Here is a 16,307-nt window from a genome sequence, read left to right as displayed (position 1 = left end):
CAATGCAATCTTAGAGTGCTTCACGTGACCTGAAAATTGATCGTTTGGTGGTACTTAACACTCCTTCCTGCTCATCAGAAAACAGTATTTTTTCTAGTCCTTTTATTAAAGCTAGTAGTGAAGTCTGTCTTGAGCTACTAGCCTGCATTTTCGATATAATTAAGGGGTTTAAGAATGAGCATAACTTGTGTGGAGGAAAAGGGATATCTACATAAGAAGAACACGCTTTTAATTGAGATTAGTTGATGCATATTCCATTAACAAAATGCTGCCCGCTACCCACGTTCCCCTTGCAGCATCGCAGGATTTATGCAGAGCCTCTTGTGCTGCGAAGGGCAATTGCTGGGCTGCTGCTCGCCAGGTAGCAGCAGGAGAGCGGGATGAGCTGCTGTATATCACTGATCTCCTGCTCTCCAAATGATGATTCAGATCCACACAGAGATCTATAAAAGTCAATGGTTTATTACTGTCTTGTATTTCTGTATTAACCACCTCATTATCATCCCAAATGGAGTATAAATCCGACGGTATCCAGTTGTTCAAACCTGCGTGCTAGCGCTTAGCCCCCTTGCCGCGTAAATCTTCTGCTACGCAACGTCAGGGACCGTATGATTTCTGAGCTTGTGAGCGGGAGACATCTGCAAAGGACAAGTTGAACCCGAATGGTTTGTCGTTGGGTTTGGGGGCTTTCCATGTGCACGGTGTGGGCTTGCTGGTTGGTTTTGTCATGAAGACAGCAGAGGGGACACATCAGCCGGGGTGCTGTCAGTACACTGTCATTGGCACAGTGGCAGCTTCCAAATGGTTGCAAACCCACAGAGCTGTGCTCAGTGGCCTCACAGCACTTTTCCTGCTCCAGGCACATGGTGTCCTGCTGCTGTGATGAAGAAAGCCTAAATTAAATTGATAGGCAGGGCTAGGTTGTATTAGATAACATCACAAGCGATGGCAAACACCCATGGCTAAAACAGGGACCTCTGCAGGGTCCACTGGGGTATGCACAGGGGCATTTGCTGCTTGGGGTGACCCTGAAGATGTGAAGTCAGGGCAGGCAACAATGAGATGGCCAAGCAGGGTACTGACTTGTTCACCATGGTGTCCACATCCCTGAGTGTGCTCAGGTGACCAGGTACAAAATCGAGCCCTCCTGGGCAGCTAGCCTTGGGCTGGCCACCAGGTGACACGGTGTTCTCTGACTGTTTTAGGGTTAAGAAAGAAGGGTAAAAAAAAGGATCAAAACCCTATTATGCATTGAAAAGAGCTTTTATGCCATGTCCATAGTTCACTGTTAGTCAGAGTCAAATTATTGCCAAAAGAAGTTTATGATCATCTGAGTTTTGCCACATTCATGAGGTCTCATCCCTAGGCACACGTGCCACTAGCAGGAGCTGGTTTCTCGAATTCCAGCCTAACAAACATGCTTTTAAGCAGTGTTACTCTTAACAATGAGTTACCATTTACCTAAATGAAGAAATTAAGTCAAAAAAAAAAAAAAAAAAGCAACCTTTTGACCAAGATCTCCCAGACACAGAGGCTCTGCTGGCCTCAGTACGGTGACATAGATGAGCATCAGCCAGGGTGCTGGCCCCACAGATCATGTGTCTTGCATTTGTGACTTAGCTACAGACTTTGTAAGGACAGTCCAGTTTAGACTATTATGAATTTGGGTGGCTCAGATGGAGTTAATGCAGACTGGCATCACTGTTTTGTATTTTGTTTGTGTCTGGGCTCAACAGCAATTCCCTGCATTTTGCTAAACAAATTGTTTTTTTCTATCCTGTTTTCATTATGAACGAATGAGCTCATTACTTAATGTCTCCAAAGTACTTCAACAGAGCCATCCTAACTCTGATGCAAATCTTAAAATTGCTTTTAAAAAAATCCCCCTCTTCTCCGTGAAATGTGCAGCTTTTCCCTTTGCATTAGTGCTAACTGCTGAGAAACTTGTGTATGAGCAGAAGCCTGGTTGTTGTCCCTCTGCCCACCTGTCTGCCCAACATCTGCACTACCACAGCGCTATGTGGAAGAAGTTCCTCCAGGGTTACAGGTGGAGAATAAAAGCTGAGAAGAGTGGGGAGATTTTTAGAGCAACATGGATGTTTGAATGTTAAGGCCAGTTTTTGAAAATAAGAGACTAAAATTGCTGGCATTAAAATTATAATAATCTATATGATTCTCTACATAAATATTGGGCCAAGCCATGTTGCTTTTGTTAAAAAGCTTGCCTTTTTTATTTGTCTAGTTCTACTGGGAAGAGACCAAATGAATGCTGAGGAGAGCAAACTTACAATATCAAGGCATGTAAGACAACACTATTAATGATGGGGGACGCTTTGCCTTTGGGGGCATCTGAATTGATATAATGTCTGGGGAGCCAGCACATGGTGTAACCACATAACTTTAGCCTCCTGAAGCCAGCTCAGCATAGATAAAGGGATAATCTAAAGGGATCAATAAAGGGATGTAATCAGAAATGAAGAAATTTCACCATGTTCGCCGATCTTTTGGGCATATGTTTGCTGGAGGGTCCCTGCCAGCATACTCAGCTTTGGTATGGTCACTGAAGGCTCTTCTAGATGAAGACGGCTTACCCCAACTTTGAAGCTGTAGCAAACGAAAGGCACTTAACAAATGCTTCTGCAACAAGAAAACCTCTGTACTCCTCTCCTTGTCATTCATTTCCAAATTGATAAGTTAAATACTGTACTCCAGCATAAACATTTCTCAGGGACAAAGTATAAACATTTCTAGTGGAGTGCACTTAATACAATTTTGTTTGCCAAGTGGCGCTGTCTCCTCCCCAGCTATGACTATGAGAGGGCTTTATTTAAATGGAGATATAAATTAATTGCACTCAGCACAGCCTCTCATCCCAGCACTCTTCTGCATCCATACCATCAGACTACTGGAAGGAAAGGGCAGGTCGGAACTGCTGTAGCATTCTTGCTGAAATGCTGGCAGGACACCACCGCAGCCACTCCTCTGGCTGCTCAGTCCTGAATCTCTCTTAGATAAATATATATTTTTTTTTACATCAGAAGAGATGTGACTGGATTTGCTTTAATTAGATGGATGCAGATGCAACCATAATAAGAGACCTTTGTGTTTGTCTAGGCACTTTTCACAGCTTGACATTTGCAATTGTACAGGTGCCTGGTATCAGAAGTAGGTTTGAACTGATCTTTTCAGTATTGGGGTGCAGTGGCACGTCCTACAAACACCCCTTGGGATATACTGAAGGCATCCCTGGCCACCAAACTGCCCTCCCACCCTTCTCCTGCAGGGATGCCTCTTACTACGTGACCTTCTCCCTTTTTGTCATCCAGGAAAGATGTGAGCTGTTGCCAAGATGACTATTGCTGCATGGGGTTTTGTAGGCTAACATTTTTATTCTTTCAAATGTTTCTGAGACCTGACCGTAGTGTAGCCTCCTTATTCCCAAGGGAAGGGCTAACACAGTGTTTTGCCACTTGCCAATTTGGTGTGAAAGCTATGAAGTCTTGAAGAGCTGGATTAGATTAATATACATTGAATATTCTCATTCAAGAGAAGAAAGCCTAATTTTAGGCTTTGATTGAAAGTCCATCTTCATAACAGCACAGCTAATTTCCTTTCAAAATTGGCAAAATTTGTGTTGACGTCTTAAACTGGTCCCAGCTACTAACAAGTCTGAGCTTCCTCATGTCTGTTCATCTCTGTGTCTTTTCTTTAGCTGAATTCCACAGTTTACGTGGAAATTGCGCAAAATCTGGTGAAACCTGGCTTACCCCAGATTCATTTTCAGTTACATATTTTGCTTATCCCTGAAATATTTTGGAAGAAAATGAAGTGAAGAGACCTCCTTGCTGTGAATGGAAATCAATTCTGCCCGTTGACTAAAATTTATGTGTTTCCCAAAGAACTTTTTACTATCAAACCCTAAGTCAAGGTGCAGCATGCCACAACAAAGCCTTGATTCCTAGGCTGCTGCCAAAGGAAGGAGAGAAGTTCTGCAGTCATTGACGATATTGGGGTGGGTTTTTTGTTTACTGCGAGGTCCTGAAATTCCTACGTGGATGACTTTGATAAAAAGGCTTCCTCCACAGCACTTTGATCTGCTCATCATGACAGACACGGGGCGGGAGGCTGAGGGAGGCCTGGTGGGATGGGGACTAGGCCGAGCACTGGAGGCTGCGGCCATGCCCGGCCTACTCGCAGCCATGCCCGGCCTACTCGCAGCCATGCCCGGCGCCAGCTTCACTCTTCCCTGCGAGTGCAAAATGCAATTTGTCAGGTCTGCAGGAGCAAACTTCTCCTCATAAAACATGCAGTAGTGATTTAGTGGTGCGAGAGAAGAGAGATACAGCCAGGGTCTGGCTGCGCATCAGAAAATGGCAGCTACCTCGCGTCTGACTATTGTGTTCTTTCAGGTTTTTTCTTTTTTGTTTCCTTCCTTTTCTTTTTTTTTTTTCTTAACCTTTAAGATTAAAAACCTGAAGAAGGCTCACAAAGTTTATGGCAGAGGTATACAAGAAGCAAATTAAAATTCCATAAATATATTTGCTGGCTAAAATTTATATATCCTGTATTCCTTGGGTATCTAATTAGAACCAGAAGAAAATAGCCCTGCAAAGGATACACATTTTGTTCAAATAATTTTAAAAAATTGAGCTAAATAATGGCCATTTTATACTGCACACAATATAATTGTTCTTCTTGTATTGGGGAGCAGTTATAAATTATCTAGTATCCCATTCAGTCCTGTTGCCATGCCGAGTACCAAACAATTGTGAATGTAGTTACTGGGCACGTAAATTCACGGCTTTCTGACAGCTATACCGTTATTGCTGCTCCTAACTAACCTTCTGCATAAAAAATGCAATCCCTAGGAAAGAACGAGCATTTATCCAAGTGCTGACATTGAAACATTCTGAATAACTCTTTGAATCATTTGTACTATTATGGGTAGAAAATGTAATTATTGTAATCAGCCTTGAGTCTGAGGCCACGTTGTTTCAAAAAAAAAAAAAAAAAAAAAAAAAGAAAAAAAAAAAAGAAAGAAAGAGAGAGGGGGAAACCAGATCTGAACAACGAAAATGAACCTTGATAATGGAGCAGCCTTGAATTCCACTTCATTTATCACACTAATGGATGTCAAGATGACCTCAATCAAACATTTTGTTTTCCAGTTTTAAGCAATAGAAAATGCTTTCTTTTTTTTTTTTTTTTTAAAAAAAAAAGTAAGTTATTTAAATTGTTCCTAGTAATTACATTAGAGTAGAAGGTCAAAGTCAATATGAAATAATATCCACCAACCTTTTGATGAGTCTAGTACAGGCTCTTTACTGACACAGTTCACATATCTCTATAATCCTAGTGCAAGCTTTATGCTTCTCCTTGCCTATTCCTTATATTTTTATATGTAAGTAGAAATCACATCTCTCGGTGATTTGCTTATTTTCGCTTGGAGCCCAAGTAATATTTCATCTAGCATTTTAAAGTAAAAGATTGGGTGGTTTAAATACTGTCTTCCTGACTAGCATGTTTCAGAAGAGGATACAGCCGTGAAAAAGGTGCAAAAACAAATAAAAAGAAGCTTGTGCCAGCAGCACTTCATTAAAATGTCTTGATTCACCCAGGCCAATCTTGAGAACATTGCATAGAACTCTTAAGGTATTTCACTGAGATCTTGTGTAGGTACCCATGTACAACAGTATCATCTGAGGTAGGTCCCAGCCAACACATTGTGAGTAAGGAACCCAAATCCAGATTTGAATATTTCAGCTCAGTTTTCTCTCTGTGATGGACAAAAACATCTGTATACAAACACTTTTGCTCTCTGTAATTGGTAAAATAATTGTAGTCAGGGCTCAGATCTGACTCTGGTGGCTTTTCTTCTTCAAGTTAGTTCTGGACACTGAGTAAAGCATTGCATATCTACCCCTCATAAATGTGGGATGTGAAGAAATGCTGTTATTTCTTTGTCATTGTGCAGTATTTTCTAGAGCCTGGACCAGTATCACCTGTAACACTTGAAAGAGATTCTTGATGGATGTATTTTGAGTTGTTTAATTTCACAGAACAGCATTTCTGTGACTCCACGTTGGTTTAAGTCATTGAGGAACTTTTTCACAGGTCTCCAAACACAACTGTGAGCTGTAGAAACAGGAATTGTTTGGAAGCTACCAATGAATTATTTCATGGAACATCTGCAGATTGGTTATAAAGAAAAAGGAAAAAATAATAAAAAATCAACAGTCTGAGAGGAAAACCAAGGAGGAACTATGTGAGCATTCATGGGCCTTAATTTAGATTGAACACACCTGTAGCTGTGGTAGGTACAAGAAGGAGACTTCTTGCAGTCGGTCTCCTCTGTCTGTGGAGGAACAGGTGAGTGGAGCTTCTGTAGACACCAGAGTTTTTTTGAGGGTCTGTTCACTACAGCGTGAAGCTCTTCAGAAAGTTTGCACAAAACATACTTATTTGAAATTGTCAGAAATCATCCATACAGTAAAATAGCATCTGGTCTCTCTTTACCAATCGTTCAGCATTTTGAAAAATGCTTTGCTTTCTCAGGATTCACCTATGGAGACAAAAATGTGCTGAGGGAAAAAATGTGGTTCGCACAAGAGACCCTGCTGCAAGGAGGATGGAGACTGGCAGAAAGCCCCTTGCCCTCCCCAGCTGGGCAGAAAACAGTTTCATGGTGGAAAAAACCCAGAATAAACAGGTAAGAAGAGAAGCAAGATGCACAATATTTAAAAGGGTGTATAAAGAGAGGCGGGGAACAGACTTCAGTCTCTTTGCTGGGAATAATAGTGCACTTGTAGTCACCTCAGGCTAAAAGATAGACCAGTGAATCATAACAGGAATTAAAAAAAAAGTGTGGACATTTTTAAGTTAAGCTTTTAAGAATAAATCTCTAGACTGTGACATAAATCAGCTGCCTCTTTCCCACTCCCTCCCACCCCAAGCACTAACTAAAGCGATTGGAAACATTTGGGTCTGGAAAAAAAGGGAAAGCTATAAGTGCTTTTTCTTTCTTTTTTTTGCCAAATCATGCAGAAGATGCTGGCAGCTGCAAAGATTCAATTATACACAATGCAAAAAATAATTTAAAAAAATAATGGCACTTGAAAAAAAATTGCCTCTCCAGAAATTGCGTGGAACAATAAATCTGTTAATTAGCTAATTAATATTCAATTGGGGTCAGTGGGCTTAATAGAACCTTTTTCTGAGACCCAAGAAATTTTCAAATCACAATGTTAAGTCTGCCCACTTTCATTATCATCTAAGTGCAGGCAGCCCTTATCTCACCGCCAGGCGCCCAGGAACAATGCGGCACCATTATCACCCCGGCGCAGTGGGTGCGGATACTACATGTGGATGTTGCAGGCTGTGAAGTAAAAATGCTTGAGCATTTAGGGTAATTGATATATGGTTTCTGCTGTATTGTTTAGGGCTGTTTGTTTGCTCTACTGGTATTTAAGGCAGCCGAGCATCAGAAGATTGATTTTCATTGGTTGCCATTTTTTTATTTTATTTTATTATTATTATTTTTTTTTTTTTACAAAGTCGCCGACAAGTTGTCAGTGTGGAGCCCTGACCAACAGGCTCCGCCAAGTCATCCTGACGGTGCAAGGTTTGCTTTGCAAAGCCGCTGGCAGAGGTGGTGGGGCCACACGCTCCTTCATCTGGACTTACCACAGAAATGCCCGCCTCTCTTAGCCAGATATTTAAACCAACATCACTAAAAGGGACAAAATGCAAGACCTGCGTCAGCAACAGTGGTAGCTGCTTTTATTTATTTTCCAAGGATTGCAGCTTTCTTGCTGTAAGACCTCCTACCCATTTTGTCCTTTAATATCAAAGTATGGGATTGGGGGCTGTTGAGTTTGGGTCCTCCCGTTCCCCCCACGTAAATAAAAATCTGTAGATTGTAACTCCTGGAGTCCACCGGACTGAAAACAGCTGCCTATGGTATTCCACATTTTCATAAAATAGTTTGTGATCAAAATTACATTTTTTTTGTTTATCTGGTAGTAAATCCTCCAAGTTAGCTAAGAAAGGCCACCCAGGTCCAAGTGGCTTGACACAGACTCATTAAATCATCATCATGGGCCCCTGACACGTGCTATACTCTTCTGATGATTAGATTGTAAGTGGAAAATACAGTTAGCGTTAACACCGCAGCACGTGGATGTGACCTACATGCCCGTCTGCTTCCTCATTGTGCTTCATCTCCACGCAGGGCTATAAGCGACACCCAAAAGTGGAACAGTTGCCTGAATACTTCGCGGTTGCCTGGTTCAGCTGGTAAAAGTTCTTCCAAGGAGTTCTCCATGGAGGAGCAATTATTTCCCCTCTCTACATGGCTCCCTAAGCTGGTCTGAGAGAGAATCTTGGCCAGTTGAAGAGCTGGGAAAGAGCTTTTCACTGAAAGTGAAGCAGCAGGTAAGTGACTTACAGGTGTTGGCTTTTTGTGGCTCCTCTGTCTTGTGCACCCCAAGGACATTTTATTCCTGAACCGCTATAAGCGTATGGGTGTTCCTCGGACTGGGACATTTTGAAGGCAACTAAAGGATGTTTTGTGGGGGTGGCTCTGTGAGCCATCCTAAAGCTGGGAACCAGATGCTTGTATTTTTATTTTATTTGCTGTGTTCCTTAGCTGTTTTCTTCATCCCAATGTCATAGAGCTCATTTACTTTATTTTAGTGGCATGGGTGGAAAATTGGATGGAAAATCCTTTCTTTTTTTTTTTTTTCTCTCCTTCAACTTTCTTGCAAGTCACTGGACTTGTGCATTTATTTTCTGCGTAGCCTATGTGCAATTCTTCTGATTAGATCCCAGCTGCCACCCCTCTGCTGTAGCGCACGCGTACCCTGAACCTTAAAGCAAAATAAAAGCTGCAATTTCATAATTCCATAAATGAAAAGATGCTTCAAGTATTGGGAAACACTGAAAGAAATTCTGCAGTTTGAAGATACTTCAACTTAACTACTAATTGCAGAGGACCAGTGGGCGTAATTTTGGCACTATATTAGCTTTGCCACTCCATGAATAATTTGCATACAAAATGCTTTATTTTGGCAATCTATTAAAGAGCTATACAGTATTTGTGGCTTATCGCATTCACGCAGGAAGCAGGATCCTTGGCCATCTCGTTAAATTCTGTTGATGCATAACAATTTAAAGCATGGCACAAGCTGGTATGACATTTAAAGATGCCTTCACTTAATTATATTACACAAATATTGGGTTGTTTATCCTTGGGAATAAAGTCTTTTTGAAGTCAAAGTTGGCATGTGTATAAAGGAGTAAATTTTAACTGATCCCTCAAGTGGGCCTCCTAGCTGCAAATTGGGGTTCTTGCATTTTTTAAATTATTTGTGATAAGAAGCATTACACTTTGAATACAGCCACTGGAGTTTGTTTGGTACTCCTCCCACCCCCCTTCCTTTGCTATAATGGAAAATATGTTGTTTAGTAATAAATCATCACACAAAACTAGAGGGGTAAGTGTAGGTTGTGGGGAGAAATGGGACAAAAAAATGCCATTTGTGGCTGCAACAATTCCTCACTATGATCTTCATGAAGAGGAAGAAATCATATAATGGTATCTAGGGAATATCTGCATAGACCGGGGGAAATAAAGGTAAAAGAAAAATTGATGGGTTTTGTGGTTCTCTTTTTTTTTTTTTTTGGTTGTTTGTTTTTATCCACTAGAAGGACAATCAGCATGAAGCAAAAAAAAAAGGAGTTTGAGTTTCACTGTAAAAAATAAATAGGAAAACTGCAAATCTAAAATTTACATTGTTCACGTCTAGTGGGGTGATTCAATTTTCTCAGTGGTCAAAATAATTTTATACAGCACATGCAGAGGCTGAAAGGGAAAAGACCAGGAATGGGTTGGCCAGAGGGTTTCCATCCCATTGAAAGTCACATTCAAGGAGATGGTAAATGAGGAAAATGAAACCATCTGTTTCCTATTATTGGGAAGAAAGTCTGATAATTTTGCTCTGTAGATGATGTTAGAGAGAATAGATCAAATTTTGGGTCACTGAACAGTTAAAGGGAAGATCAGTGTATAAAAAAAATACTGGATTGGAGCATGAGCTTCTCCTGTTTCCTGCCCCACTTAGATCAGAAACAACAACAAAAAACACAACCAGAGAAAAAAAAAAAAAATCCCAATCCTATATAGCCTTACTTTGAAATAAATAGGATGACTGGGATGACCTCCAGGTGTGGACTTAGCAGGCCTTGCACATCAGTGGAGCTGCGTTAAGTGGCCTCATGTCCTTTTCTGGGCTTATTTTCAAAGCATAATGGTGCTTAGGCCTAGGCCTCTGTTTTAGAAGCAGTCGTGTGAAATACCTTTGCGTTTGTTGGGTTGAGTAGTCCAAAACAGTCAGTTCACTTGATTCTTGCATACGGTAGGAAAAGTATTTGGTATTTCATTCTTACTGAAAACAGAGATACGGAGTGAGCATTCACCAAGTGCAACTCCGAGAGCTTGTTTGGGTAGTTAGAAATAATTTTCCTCCTGGCTCTCATAATAAAATTACTTCGTATCCCCTTTCTTAGTACACTCACTCAGCTAGTTAGTGGTGGTGGTTGTTTCTGTTGCTTTTTAAGGCTGAGATGTATGTTAGTTTTAATCTTAGATCTGCAGCACCAGAGGTTTCACCAAACCTGCAGCGGTAACAACAGCTCCAAGATGCGGTTTATCTGGGAACTCCTTTGCTCCTAAAGTTTGAAAAAGAACAAAAGGAAGGCTGATGCTAGAGTGGTGGCCTAATTTCCCTCTAACTTGTATTTCACAAAGCCGCATTGCTGCAAATAAATAACCCCAAAAACACGTAGGCCAGCTGGGGCTGCTCCTTCCACTCAGGGAGAAGCTTGGGTCCTCCATCTACTTTTGGCTTCATTCTTTTTCTTTCTCCCCGTGTAATTAATCAACTAATGAGCTGATATGGAGTCATTTTATTTATCGTGGACTATTGATAACATCAGTGTTAAATATATTAGCAATTAGGAAAGTAAGAGGATGTTAGGAAGCCTTATGTCCAATTAAGTACCATGATCTACATTACCACCCACCCGCTATCTCCCGTTTCAAGCCATAAACTGTCCCGTATTGATGAGGGATGTGTATCGTCCTGGTGGTGCTGGAGAAACTGCATAGTGGGTTGGGACATCTACCAGATGAGTTGGCCAGACCCGTGCATCTGGCGACAAGGCTGTGGTCCTCAGCGTGGCGTGGCACCTGCCTTGCTGACTGTTTCTACGAAGTGCAGCCCTAATATCTGTGTTATACTTCCTACTCATCGTGAGATGTGGTTGAATGAATTTTAGCTCCATAATAAAAATCTCTAGGAGTTAATGGACCAGCAGAGGCTGCTGAGCTCCAAGTCCCACCAGCAACGCCAAGGGCTCCCGTGGAATTATTTGCAGGTGCAGACACTGGGCAATGCCTGGGCTTTGCCAAATTCATGCAGCAACGACCGGAATAAAAAGTTTGGCGGGTGCCTTAGAATAACTGGGCTGGCAGCAAGGGCAGGGCTCTCTCTCTCTCTTTTTGTTTTAGAAAAAAAATGTGGAATTGAGATCACCAGCACATTGTGAGCTGGGTCAGGAGCTGCGTGGGGCTGGTAGGACGCACATGACTTTTGGGGGGTTGGCTACGTAGGGAAGAGAAGCGTGGCACAAATTGGTTTTCTTTCCTGGCTCAATCAACGCCTGCTTCGTGCCCGAGTCCCCCACCCAACAAACTCAGATTTATTCATGGCTTCTCTGAATCTGCTGCTCTCACACTGTTTAGGGCTCTTCAATTTCAGCAGATGATGCCTGATTTGAAGGTAGAGTTTGGGCCTTTGGGCTAATTTTATTTAGTCTTACAAGATCTCTTGAGAGATTTTTAATGGGAACTCTGCATTAACTGTCCCCACAGCAGCACTGCCAAAGATTATTTAATCTTGAATGCCTTTTCAGTATTTTTCATTGGTTTCAATGGGCTCTTGTTGGAGTTGTATGCTCTGTGCATTTGCACGCTGCCACATTTTTTTCACGAGAAGTGTTTTACTCCTGATGCTTGGCTGCTCCTCATCTTGTGCTCCTTTTTCCTGTTTCTGATGCCTCACACCTCACCTACACCTGGCCTGCTCAGTTTTCACACTGAGATGTGCTCTGGTATTAGCTTGCTGTTGCTCACGTGTATAGAGTCACATCTCTGAACGAGAAGAACGAACGTGTAATTAATGCAAACGGTATAGGTTTTGTCCTGTTAGGTACAATTCCCTGGTGTTGAAATCACTAGGATGGCATAGGTGAGGGTTTTGCAGGTGTAAATGAGAACAGCTTTTGGTCCACTGCATATTCCAGCCATGTTGACAAAATTCATGAAGGTTTCTCAGCACAATTTCCCCTGCTGAAGCACTTGGAAGAAATGCAACTTTCTCTGTGTGCTCGCCTGCTCTGGGCAGAGCTGCTGGTCCAGGCTCTGTGCTCCTCCTGGTTTCCACCTCTGTTGACCAGCCACTTATATTATATTATATTACCACTGACAATAAAATAAGGATATAATCCGAATCTCATCGATGCGAATGAACACTTTTATATTGACTTCAAAAGGTGCTGCTGGATCAAGCAGCAAATTATTTTCCTCCAGGGTATTTAAATCTTGATTGTCCCCCACAAAACTGGAATCTCGAAGGTACAGTGAGCAGTACGTAAGTTTTGCCCTATTGCAAGGGAAATGTGGAGGCTAACACTGGTGCAACAAGGTGATCCTTTCCTTCTGCCGGCTATTTGACAGCTGCAACAATTTGTCTTCTGTCATGAGTTCCTGCAAGCGACTCAGCTGTTGGTATGGAGGGCAGGGTCAGCACTAAAATCTTTCAGAGCTTCAAAAAAAAAAATTAAAAAAAAAAAAATCACAAGGTGTTTCTGTAAAGCATGCATTTCTGGCCTACTTGAATCCAGCTGTGTGACTTTCAGGTCAGGAAGAGGAATTATAATACAATCTTCACCAACTTTTGATTCTCCACAAAAGGTCTTAACAAAATTGGATGAGTTTTCTGTGAATATGTTAGCAGGGTGTAGAATAACTCTTTGCTTGCCTTCTTCTCACTGAACTGGTAGGTAGCCTTTCTAGTGTGAATAGACTCTTTTTTTTTTTTCTTTTTTTTTCTTTTTTTCAATGAAAGACTCACGAAAATATAATAAATGAATGGAAAGAGAAGCACAGTAAGTTCTGCATCTTTTCATTGATCAGTTATTTTTAGTAAATCACATGTAATCATACCACAAAATCCCCGAAATGCAATGTAATGAAAACAATCAGGAATCAAGCTCAACCTGAGAATTAAAGGCATCGGCTCGCACAGTTCATGAAAGCTTGAAGCTATTGTAGATGGCCTGGCTATCATAGTGCAATCTATTTAGCAATGTAGTCAGCATACCGCTGCATCTGGTGCGGTGCTGTGATCCTTATTAATTTTCCATACATCTATTTGCCTCTTTTATTCTTCAGGTCTTGTGGGTGCTGCCAGATGTGCTGGGATTGAAGGCGGTGTTTAATTCTACCTCCTTGCCACTGCAACACCTGTGACTGCCCCAGGTAGGAGCACAAGAGGTGGATGTTAGGAGGGCAGTTCAACACCCAGCGTGAACACGTGTGGCCAAAAATAATTATAGCGTACACGATATGTGATAGAAATGAGTTACTGCCTAATTACGTCTCCTGTATCCATTCGGATAAATTAACGTTTGTTGTGAGCCCTTGGGAAGCCAGACACACTTTAAAGTTGTAATGAGTGCTATCATTATTGCTTTTGACAGTCATTGAAGTATAATTATCTGATCATCTATTTAAGAAAAAAAAAATCAAAACTTGTTATATATGTGTTCTGAGCTGGCAAATTACAGAGCAGTCACCTTCGGAGCACAACAGCTCTGCTATTTTCTGTAGTGGCACTGCCATCTTCTGGAAAAACCGAAGTTGTGCTTCCAAATTTTTCACCTTGAGATGAAAAACTTTTCCAGAGCAAGAGGTTAAGTGCAAAAGCCAACAATCCCTTAGATGGAGGGAGTTAGGAGTTGCTGAAATACTGGGTTTTAATGTTAGAAAAGGCTGTTTTCCAAGGATTTTTAGGATATGTACATGCCAAGGTCAGTGACTTTGCAGTCTCTTCCTGCAACCTGTATGCCTGAAGGATGAGGCACATCTGTATCTCTGCAAGTAGATGAGGCAACAGACTTTTTAATTTTCCATCTTTTTCTGAACATATTTATTCCCTTCAGAAGCCAATGCGTTTCTCTCATGCTTAGGACAACGGCTGATATTAGTTTCCCAATAAGCCTGTCTGGATCAAACATCAGCAATGCAGAGTTCTTGCCCAAGACAGATGGCAAAACCAAATTGTTTCTGTTTTTCTAAGTATTCACACAGGCATCTGCCAAGATTCCTTAGTCATGAGCTACTGCGAGAGGCGTAGCTTGAACCAACCTTGTAACTGGAGCCAGGAGTTCCTACGACAGTTCTAAAATTGATTTTCAGAGAACTCGGATTTTCCTAGCAAGCCATTATCCTCTCATTTTTCCTGTATTCAGAAGCCACTGGTGGCCCCACGGCAAAAACACTAACCAGAACGATCTTCAGCTCTGAAACTGCGACAGTTCATGCCGCCGACCATTACAGCAGCTTCTTTTTCTCTTTCCAAAGCCTTTCTGAAGACTGCCAATCCTAAAAATGTGTTTTCTGTAATAGCAACAAAATCCAACCAAATTCAAATTTCCGTGAGTCTCAGGTACAGGCTACTTACCTATTAATTTACTTTTTTTGGCACTAAAAGTTATCCCTGTTGAATGGATCACTGTTGCCTCCATGTTTAGTTCCAATTCAGGAGCTTGAAGCTTAGTGAAGGCTATCAGACAGTGTTGTTATTTCTCGAACCAATGCTCTATCTTGCACAAAGATAACACTCTGATAAAGCAAAATGATGGCACATGGCATCTTTTTCAAAATTAAATTTGTTGATATAGCAAATTTTTTAAGAAGCTGAAAGTCCTAGACCACCACTAGTTCTCAAATCAAGCTAGAGGTTTTCCTGTATAATTTTGATATTGAACTTTTTTTCACTCAATGCACCCTCAATACCTGTCTTCACTTGAAATTTTTCTTTTCCTTACTGCTAATTTCTCTCCAAATTAATGATTTTTCTTTAACGCATAAATTGCATGAGTTGTCTTAGCAGCCTCTTTTCTATCACATATACATATATCGAGAGATTGATGCTGGAATACATTGCAGATGGTTATCCTTCTTTGTAAACAATGTTCCTCAGTGAAATATCTGTCTTCAGTCCTGAAGACACACCGGCCTGTGAGGGACACACTCTGCTGGCAAGCTGAGCCTACAAAACAGCTGATTGATTTTCTTAGAAGCTCTTTCTCTCTTTCCTGGCTTCCAGTAATGCTTTTTTTTTTTTTTTTTTCCTGGAAGCAAAGACCCTGAAAGGTGTGGCAGCTTTATAATGGACCTGCTTGCAGATGCAGCAGCCTGAAGTTGTGTTCTCCAAGTCTCGGTGGCAGTTGTGCTCTGGTAAGTTCAGCCTGGTGGCTAGACCAAGCCATACGTCAAGAGCTCGTGCTAATCAGGTGACAAACTACCTCTGCCAGCAGTGCCACCTCTGAGACATCAACAGAAGGGTCAGACATGCTTGCTCTTAGGAATTACCTTTTCTGTTATTTTGCCAGATTGTCATTTGTTGAGCTTATTGAGGAATTTCCATTTCCATTCCTTTCTCTATTTTTTGTGTTTTGTTTGATTGATTGATTGATTGATTGATTGCTATTATTCTTATTACTACTATTATTATTATTGTTATCTTTTAACCCAACATTCAGCTGGTTTTCTGGATTTTCAGACATCCAGAAAAGCAAAACTTAGATTCTCAACTGGCTAATAATACTGCTATTATGTTTTCCACTTCCTGAGAAAATCAATGTGCTCCATGTTGGTGGCATTCATCTAAGTCAGTATTCTCTTCTACAGGGTGCCCATCTATCTCTGGGCAAGGCACCCTGTGCACCCTTTATCATTAAGGGGAGAAAATATGGTGTGATCCATCATGTCTGAGAGCAGATTTCCACCTATGATCAGACGAATTACTCCTTAAAACTACCTATTTCCCACAACACAACAAAAACATGTCTCAGATGTAAGCGTCTATGTCACAGGTGTCTGAAACTAACAACATTACTCTAATTCTCCAGTCTTACACAACCCCTAGCTTTTCCATTGTTTTGTTCTCTTTGACTTCCCA

At 41.3% G+C, this 16,307-nt stretch overlaps 1 long non-coding RNA gene across 1 annotated transcript; it reads left to right on the top strand.

Moving 5' to 3' along the window:
- Positions 1-6,558: 6,558 nt before the first annotated feature.
- Positions 6,559-15,649, top strand: LOC137856610 (uncharacterized). Its single transcript, XR_011096626.1, has 4 exons — positions 6,559-6,709; positions 7,555-8,433; positions 13,514-13,600; positions 15,485-15,649. It is a non-coding gene; the product is annotated as an uncharacterized lncRNA (long non-coding RNA).
- Positions 15,650-16,307: the final 658 nt, after the last annotated feature.

The sequence above is a fragment of the Anas acuta genome, chromosome 5 (genome assembly GCF_963932015.1).
Source record: "Anas acuta chromosome 5, bAnaAcu1.1, whole genome shotgun sequence".
Lineage (NCBI taxonomy): Eukaryota > Metazoa > Chordata > Aves > Anseriformes > Anatidae > Anas > Anas acuta.
This window is presented reverse-complemented; position numbering and strand designations above follow the sequence as displayed.